Below are 10,021 nucleotides of genomic sequence, written 5' to 3'. Positions count from 1 at the left end.
GCACAGTCGCTCAGTTTTTGAGAACTGTCTACTCCATGCAGATTTACCATAGAGTGCCATACTGTTTGTATTTCTTCATAACTGACGTCAATAAAGTCCAAGACATATTCAGTGGCAGCTTCACCATCAGAGAGCCTCGTGCACAACTACCACAAAGGACTCATAGCTGTCATTTATGTTAAAGGGGGTAACACACGGTATTAAGAAAAGGAGTATGTAAACTTTTGATCAGGGTCATTTGGGTAGTTTGTGTTGTCATTATGATTTAAAAAGAGTAAACAGTTGTTTGACAATAAATGGCTTCACCCAACCACTAACCATGAGTGAAACAAAAAGTTTTTGTGTTATCATTCATATTCTGATCATTTTTAACACCTTCACCCAAGCCAATATTTACAAAACTACCACCCAGTCCACAAAAAATATGTTGTTAATCAAACACCCTAAGATATGAGATGGGGGATATGTTCAAGCTTCATTACCTCCGCCAAGGAAGTTATATTTTCGGTCGGGTTTGTTTGTTTGTTTGTTTGTTTGTCTGTCTGTCAGCAGGATAACTCAAAACGTTTTGAACAGATTTTGATGAAATTTTGTGGAGTGGATGGAAATGACAAGAGGAACGAGATTAAATTTTAGAACTGGGAACCTGGGATCCGGATCATGATGCTAACGCGTTAGCATGTCTATGGCATTTTCAGTGTTAAAAGTTAGCATTAAGCCGTTGCAGCTGTCATCACGTTCGGGTACATTTGTTTTCAAATTGTAATATTTCTTAAATTTATTTTTACCTCCGCCAAGGAGGTTGGAAATGACAAGAGGAACAAGTGATTAAATTTTAGTGGTGATCCGATCACGATCCGGATCCCGATGCTAATGCGTTAGCATGTCTATGGCATTTTCAATGTTAAAAGTTAGCATTAAGCAGTTGCAGCTGTCATCACGTTTGGGTGCATTTGTTTTCTAATTGTAATATTTCTTAAATGTATTTTTGTTTATATATTAATAATCTAATGATTATTATATACAATTTTAGAGAAACAGACAAAAAGAAATAGATCACTGTGCCAAGGAGGTAATCTTTTGTCTGTTTGTCAGCAGGATAACTCAAAAAGTTTTGAACGGATTTTGATGAAATTTTGTGGAGTGGTTCAAAATGACAAGAGGAACAAGTGATTAAATTTTAGTGGTTAGTGGTTTAGTGGTAAATTTTAGAAACAGATAAAAAGAAATAGATCACTGTGGCAAGGAGGGAATCTCTTTAGGGTCAGTGACCCTATGGCCTTGTTTAGAGAAGTGTTTCATAAATGTTAAAAAATTCACAATATCAGTGCTCAGATAACAGTAGCTTCTGGGAAAAGTGCAAGTTGCAATAAACTGTGATGCCAAGCACTAAGGATACATGCTATCCAGTCACAGCAGATGAAACTTTTTTTTACAGCAGACATCATTGTTACACTTTTTTAGGTTCAATGATTCCACGGCGTGTAGATGTTATGGCGTCAGTGACCCCATGGCCTTGGTGGAGGTTTGCACTCTCTGAGTGCTTCTAGCTTGTGATGTATTCAGGCTTCATTTGTGATGTATTCAGGCTTCATTTGTGCTCCCCAAATCATGTCGGTCTTGTCTATTCTCCATGTCTTTATCTATTTATCAGAACATTTGAAGAGTTCAGATGTAAAACCCAGTATCTCCAAAACCATGAATTTTTGGTTGAGGCCAACATGTACTTGGCTGTCAAGGGAACCATGAGTGTGCAAAATATGAAAGAATTCGAACAAACTGTTTTCATTTTATTGATGAAAGTCTGTGCATTTCTGAATATGGTTTCCTTTAAATCTCCATTTAAAAACAAAAAACAGTTACTGGGTTTTGCATCTGAACTATTCATTTGGAACTTTCCCAATTGAGCTTCAAACTAGCTCTCAGAAAACCTATGGGTGACATCATGGAGGTTATCAGATTGAGACTCAGAAAACTTTATTCATCCCACAATGAGCAATTCAGCTGACAGTTCCCAATCTTAATAAATAAAATATCCACAATACAAAGCAGCAACATTCTGGTTTGTCCACTATATGCTTCCAACATGAAATCATTCATCTTTGTTAAAGATCACTTTTACCAGTCTCTTCTGATTCAACACAGCAAAACCTTCCTGTGGGCTGAAGCCGCCTGCAGGTTTGGATCACGATAAACATGAGGAAGTGGCATTTCGAACACCAAGTAAACAACGGTAAATGGAAGGAGAAAACAAAGCGATATCTGTTGGTGTCCACCACCACGTGCTCTGCAGGTGTCCAAACATCACAGCTCTGGCTCTCCCGCCTCCCGTTCCTTCTGTATCTTTTTGTTTTTTTAACTGAAGCTGAAACTGCATGTGCAACCATTTACACTTTTCATCTGTGTTTGTCTAATGAGGACAATGAATCAAACTGCACCATGCCAAGTTCCTATCAATAGGTGAGGATCGCTGTGTGACGTGATGAGAGACAAACCGCACTACCTCCCTAACCTGTTTCATCACGACACAGGCGTGGTGATCCGTGCCTTCCCCGTGTGTTATGCCTACACATTAAGCAAGAGCATCAGGCACAATGAAGGCATCCACTGTTGAATGTTTGGCAGAAGTGGCAGTTAGTTTCTATTTCTTTTCAACAGGTGTTTACCTGGGTGTACTCTGCTCACATCCTCGCCCAGTTGTCACAAAGCCCAATCCAGGGATTGTTGGTTTATAGCTCCTTTGATAGACAGGGTGGGGAAGGGTGACTGGCTTGTGTTTGACTGTGGTTGTTTTAATAGGCCTTGTCAATAGAATTTTTCATAAAAGAAGCGATGGCCTGGAAGAGTTTTTGTTCTGTGTAAGGAAAGGAATGTGCTCGTTTCACTCTTTGAAAAGTGACTTCAGCAACAGCGGCCAAACAGCTTTTTGTCTGCCAGCATTCTTTGTGTCTGTGTTTTCACTATGAATGCATTCGCACCAAGGCGGGAGCTCTTTTGTTGGCATATAGAAGGTGTACAGTGCATGCAGAAAGTATTCAGAGCGCTGCACTTTTTCCACATTTTGTTATATTACAGCCTTATTCCAAAATGGATAAACCTCTTTTGTTATCCTTAAAATTCTACACACAATATCCTATAATGAAAATGTGAAAAAAAAAAATATTTACAGCCTTTACCATGAAGCTCAAAATTGAGCTCAGGTGCTTCCTGTTTCCACGGATCATCCTTGAGATGTTTCTACAGCTTAATTGGAGTCCACCTGGGGTAAATTCAGTTGATTGGACATGATTTGGAAAGACACACAACTGTCTACATATAAGGTCCCACAGTTCACAGTGCATGTCAGAGCACAAACCAAGCATGAAGTGAAAGGAACTGTCTGTAGACCTCTGAGACAGGATTGTCTCAAGGCACAAATCTGGGGAAGGGTACAGAAACACAGTGGACTCTTCCTAGAGCTGACCGCCCGTCTAAACTGAACAATCGGGAGAGAAGGGCCTTAGTCAGGGAGGTGACCAAAATCCCAATGGTCACTCTGATGAAGCTCCAGCATTCTTCTGGGGAGAGAGGAGAACCTTCCAGAAGGACAACCACCTCTGCAGCAATCTATTAATCAGGCCTGTATGGTAGACAGAAGCCACTCATTAGTAACAGGCACATAGCAGCTCACCTGGAGTTTGGCAAAAGGCATCTGAATGACTCCCAGACCATGAGAAACAAAATTCTCAGGTCTGATGAGATAACAATTGAACTGTTTGACCTGAGTGCCAGGCGTCATGTTTGGAGGAAACCAGGCACCATCCCTACAGTGAAGCGTGGTGGTGGTACCATCATGCTGTGGGGATGTTTTTCAACTGCAGGAACTGGGAGACTTGTCAGGATGTACAGAGACATCCTGAAAGACAACCTGCTTCAGAGTGCTTTTGACCTCAGACTGGGGCGATAGGTCATCTTTCAGCAGGACTATGACCAAAAGCACACAGCCAAGATATCAAAGGAGTGGCTTCAGAACAACTCTGTGAATGTCCTTGAGTGACCCAGCCAGAGCCCAGACCTGAATCTGATTGATCATCTCTGAAGAGACCTGAAAATGGCTGTGCACCAACGCTCCCCATCCAACCTGATGGAGCTTGAGAGGTGCTGCAATGACAAATGGGCAAAACTCCCCAAAGATAGCTGCACTAAGCGTGTGATATCATACATTGTATTCAATAAGATTTAAGGCTGTAATTGTTGCCAAAGGTGCATCAACAAAGTATTGAGCAAAGGGTGTGAATACTTATGTGATGTACATGTAATTTATTAGTTATTTTTATTTTCAATAAAATAAAAAAAACTTTTTCAAGTGGTCAGTATGGGGTGTTGTGAGTAGAACAAGGCTGTAACAACAAAATGTGGAAAAAGTGAAGCGCTGTGAATACTTTCCAGATGCACCGTAGAATCCCCCCCCACAATTTTCATACAGTGACAGATATTTATGGACATTTCTGTATAGAATGAAGACAGGAACCAGCTAACTTGAAATGGTGAATGATTTTACTGTTCATTTTTGACACCGGTATATAATCTTATTCATATATTAAGCTAGTTTTGTGAGCCAACGACTTTCGTGAACCAATTTCTAGGCATATATTTGGGTTGTGAACAAAACAAGACATTTAAGGCTTTGAGAAACATTCACCAATATTTTCATCTTTTTTTTCTATTTTCTGACATTTCATTGACCAAACAATAAATTGATTAATCCAGAAAATAATCAACAGATTAAATGATAATGAAAATAATTGCTAGTTGCAACCCCATGAAATAACATTTTTGTTTTGAAAGTGTAGGGACACGGACCCACAACAGGGGGCGCAAATGAACGGACAATGGAATAAGCCAAAATATAACAATTTAATGTTGTGAATGTGCACAACAGAGCAACAGACAACACAACTGAGAGCAACAGTCAATAAGTCACGGTGACGTGTGGACAGGCTCGAGGATAGAAGACGCCCGTCCCACACGCTTTCCACTGCCACCGGATCTGAAGCACCCCGGAGCCACCAAGCGCTGGGTCCCCAGGTGGCCACTGCCTCCAGCTGTCAGATCGGGTACTGCTGGCAGGAAGAACAGACAGGTGATGGTGGGTGTGTGAACACCCAGCAAACAGTCAGAAAGGGTGGGAAACACCTCCACCTCTCAATCACAGTCACACAGGAACAAAAACGTGCAGCACCTGAAGGACTACTTATCCGAGGAGCAAAGACGTCATCTTCTCCCAGCTTCCAGCTGCTGACCAGTCAAACAGGTATGTCTGCAAATGTTCAGAAAATTGTATGACACCAAAACCACGGCTGAGTGTTTACCTGATCGGTAGACGATTTTTCGGCAGTGAGGTGAAGATGCTGCCCGGCTTTTATGGAGATGTGGTTGATGATGAAGAGTGACAGCTGGTGCTTGTTGATGAGTGACGGCTGTCACTCCTGGTTGCTCCAGCGTCCTCTCGTGCCTGAAGCCCGCACTTCAGGTAGGGCGCCCTCTGGTGGTGGGCCAGCAGTACCTCCTCTTCAGCGGCCCACACAACAATTTTTATGTCTCAGGAAAAGGTAAAGTTGTATGCACAAATTTCTTCTGTTATATATTTATTTATTTTTTTCTCATAGATGCCTTTTTGAGTTTTGGGACCTTGTGTTGGGACTGTAAAAAATTTGTAATATAAATACTTTTTATAACCTTGAATGTGAGGTTTAGTGCAGTAGACACATTAATAGCTCCTTCCGTACCTCCTCTTGAATTATGGCTCTTCTGTCACTAGTTCCTGCCTTCCTCCACTGCTGGAAATGGAAGATTCCTAGTCCCTACCTTCCTATGCATAGTGCCCCAATGACATCAGGTAGCTTCAGCATGCTTTCAGTTGCTTGTGCACAGCAATGGCCACACCCCAGTAAACCACATTGGCATGGGGGCTAAACTATGTAGGGGTAGCACACAGAGACATTATTTGCTTTGCTCCCATTTCAGTGCACGAAACCTGGAAAATTCTAGAATAGATGGCTGAACAGATGACACAATGGCTTCAACATTATACCCTCCAAAAATTAAAATTTCATGTGGCTATGGCTTTTTTGAAGAAAAGGACTCCTCAGAAGCATCATCAAATGAATGATTCTTACACTTATCTATTGCACTGTTGAGTTACTGATAGAATGTATGGGCTACTGAACTTATTACATACAGGCCCAGATCCAGACCGGTTTGGACCGATGCAGTTGCATCGGTCAAATTTTTTTACGCATCGTTCGTCATCGGTAAAAAACAAAAATCTTGAATAATCCCAAATAGTGCCGAACGTGTCCCTGCTGTGAACACAGCTTTGGTTTTCATGTCAACCTATAGTCCGTAAATTATACAGATTTTTCCGAGTTTCAGAGTCATACGGACATACAAATAAAGTCGGATATTCAGGGTTTGGTCTGCAGCGGGTCTGTAATCAACCGTTTCTGCAGCGCGACTCCACTTTGAAGCCGTGAACCATTGAAGCAATGCTTCAATTTAATGACTCGTGGCTCTTTGATTCGCTGCTCTTCAGAAGCGGTAAGTCCGCTTCTTAACCCCTCGCAAAGCCATTAAAATATCATGAGTCACTGTGTATTAAGTCACTAGCTGGGACTCTTGTCTTGTTCCAGTCAAGAAATGAGAATCGTCCTCCGTTCTGTTCACACAGCTCAAAACGCTGAGCGGCTCTCTGCCGAGACAGGTTTCGGTCGGAATTAATAACTTCAAAATGAATTGCAGCTTTAAATAAAATGACACGTCTTTCCAATCATTGTAATACAGACAAGAAACTACAATCGACTAAAACATTTTTTCCTCCGAAAATGAAACGTGCTGTATTTCTTTACAAATTCCTGAAGTGAAGCACAGTAGCTGTAAGAATCAACTCAGATATATGGAAAGACATTCATGCCAATAATGTCTGAAAGGAAACGCTTTTGACAAAAACTACAGATTTTGTTTATTCCTGTTTATGTCCAGAGATCAGGGATCCACCATGTAGCGTTTATTATGTCCAAAGTTTAAGGATCCAGTGACAATTTCATATTTATTTACTTTAACACTCAATAAAATGTCCAATTTCAATTCAGTTTCAATTGAATTGGCTTATAAAGTGCCAAATCACAACAAAATCTAAATATACTAAAACAAATACATGACAAATATGTGTACAATTGTGATGTATTTGTTTTAGTATATTTAGACATGAACATGATGAATATTGTTACCTGCTGGACTGTTTCTAATTTTGATTGGTATCAGTGGAAAATGTCTTCTGTGAACTGTCTGTATCTCAGTATTATTAAGAATATATGCAGTCATATTTTTATTGATTTTATCAACTGAAGAAAAAAATCATATATAGATTCAGGTATAATTAAAAGATTTTGGCAATAAATTTGATCCTGTTTACAGTCAATTTCTGTTATTGTGTTTTGTTTTGTTTTAGGACATCATATTTATACAAATAAGTGTTCACTATGGTCCATGAAGTATTATAAATATATTAAAAGAAGTGTGACAGTGTATGTTGCACACGAATAAAAGAATGAAGATTATTGAATAACAAGACATGTACGATTTTTATTTTATCATTGGGCAAAAATGCATCTGTCAGATTTTCACTGTGGATCCAGCCCTGACATAGTGGTGCAAAAAATGTGACAAGTTCTGAGTGAGATGATTCTGAATATGTCAGGCTTTTTAAAGTTGTGTTGTTCTATGTTATTACTTTTCTGATTTTGGGACTTCATATTCATGTCACGTTTCTATTAATGTGCAATTTGCTGTGCACAGGCTGTCCATATGTGGTGAATCCACATATGAATGCTGCGCTCGTAAAATACCCAAAACTCACTTTGGACCTGCTTTCCTCTGGTCTCAAGTGGAACTACTTTCTTGTCATAAACAGAAATGCACCAGCTTTGTATTTAACTGCCCTGGAAACCTACTTGGACAAATTTGCTAATGACTGCGTAGAACAGCACAAGTACAGTATTGAAGGAAAATGGGCACCCACATTTTCAGTAAGCTGCAACAGACAGACGGCTCATTTTGAGAAGTGGGGATAGATTGGTGGTCTGCCCGGGTGTTTCCATGGTGGGGTGTACATAGATACATGATGACATTCAGGAGATCGGGTTGGACCAACGGTTTGCATGGTTGGTTGCTAATCTGGAACCTGGGCGATTTTTCTGGGGTGGTGCATGTCGTCATTTGAGGCACCAGCACATGCTTCTTGACCTATCCTACCCTGAGTTCTTTAAAAATTACTTGCAAATTTCTTTGACTTATTGACACAGACTCAGATGGTTAAGTACATACAGTACGCAGGAAATCAACAACAAAAAGATAATCATATTTTTATGATCATCTGTGTGGAGAATGTGTACTGTTTCAGGTGTACTGGTGATGATGGTGCATGTTGCTCTTTAGGAAGTTGATGGATCAAGCCCCAAGTTCTCTTGTTTGTCAAATTGTCATTGAGAAAGACACAAACCGAAAAAATGATCCATGTCCCAAAACATATTAAATGTTTTAGTTGAATCATAAGATCTGACTGAGAGGAACACAGATGAATCTGATAACGAGTATGGTATATTAAATTAACAGATTATTGTGAGTAGTGATGATGTTCCACACAGTAAATGGAATATTAGTATTCATATTATAAATATTCAGCATTTATCCCGAAAGGGTAAAATCTTTCTTCTTGCCCATGATGATTTAATTGATGTGTGATAGCCAGGATGGGTGGTATCCTTGGTGTGGTAGTGAGCCACAATATGGTTTGTGCAGAATCTGCAACACTGTGAAATATCAGGCCAGACCAGAAATGCTTTTTTATTGATGCCAATGAAAAATAATGCCAAATATCCTTTAATTTGGAATTCAATAATTATTTCAGCACATCTGCAATGTGGAGAGTGCTTATCAGAGCAGGAGATGGAGTCTTTTGGAGATTAGATTTTGGAGTAGTTTGGTCAAAGGATGAAGGTCAGTGAAAACGTTTTTATTTCTCTACAGTCAAGAAGTCTAAATGGATTAACTAAAGCATACATTGATCAGCAAAGTATCTGTGATTGATTGGTATCAACAACTTCATAATGAAGTCACACAGGAGTCATATGAAGTCATATGAACATAGTCAAAAACACCACGACAGACATATATGTACAGTTGTGCTCAAAAGTTTGCATATTTATACAGCTTCATGATGAAGTGATAGAGGAGAATTTTCTTATAGAAGACCTGAAATTTCAACTACAAATTGCCAGAAGGTACATCTGAGATGCAAGCCTAGATTTGATCTGTTTTGGGGAAATAATATTCTTTTTCGCTCTGCTCCACTATGAAGCTAAGAGTGGTAAAAATGCAAAATTTGCACTGTGCACAATCTCTCCAATCACAGCCACAGAAGCCTATAACTTCTTCTGGGTTGTCTGGGTGTCTTGGTGGCTTTCCTCGCTCTTCTCCTTCTTGCACAGTCACTCAGTTTTTGAGAACTGTCTACTCCATGCAGATTTATGTGCCATACAGTTTGTAGTTCTTCGTAATCAATATAAATAAAGTCCAAGACATAATCAGTGGCAGCTTTACCATCAGAGAGCCTCATCAACAACTACCACAAAAGACTCCAAGCTGTCATTGATGTTAAGGAGGGCAAAATATGGTATTAAGAACAGGGGTATGTAAACTTTGGATCAGGGTCATTTGGGTAGTTTCTGTTATGATTTAAAAAGAGTATTTTTAATTTTCATTTCATTTATATAGTGCTAAATCACAATAAAGTTGCCTCAAGGTGTTTCACACAAGTAAGGTCTAACCTTAACCCCTAGAGCAGCAAGCACACAGGCAACAGTTGTAAGGGAAAAACCTCTGATGATTTGAGGAAGAAACCTCAAGCAGACCAGACTCAAAGGAGTGACCCTCTGCTTGGGCCATGCTACCGACATAATTGACAAAGCGAATGTACAGGAAA

Source organism: Thalassophryne amazonica, chromosome 3 (assembly GCF_902500255.1).
Source record: "Thalassophryne amazonica chromosome 3, fThaAma1.1, whole genome shotgun sequence".
NCBI classification, from domain to species: domain Eukaryota; kingdom Metazoa; phylum Chordata; class Actinopteri; order Batrachoidiformes; family Batrachoididae; genus Thalassophryne; species Thalassophryne amazonica.
The sequence above is the reverse complement of the archived record's forward strand: the minus strand, read 5'-3'. Positions refer to the sequence as shown.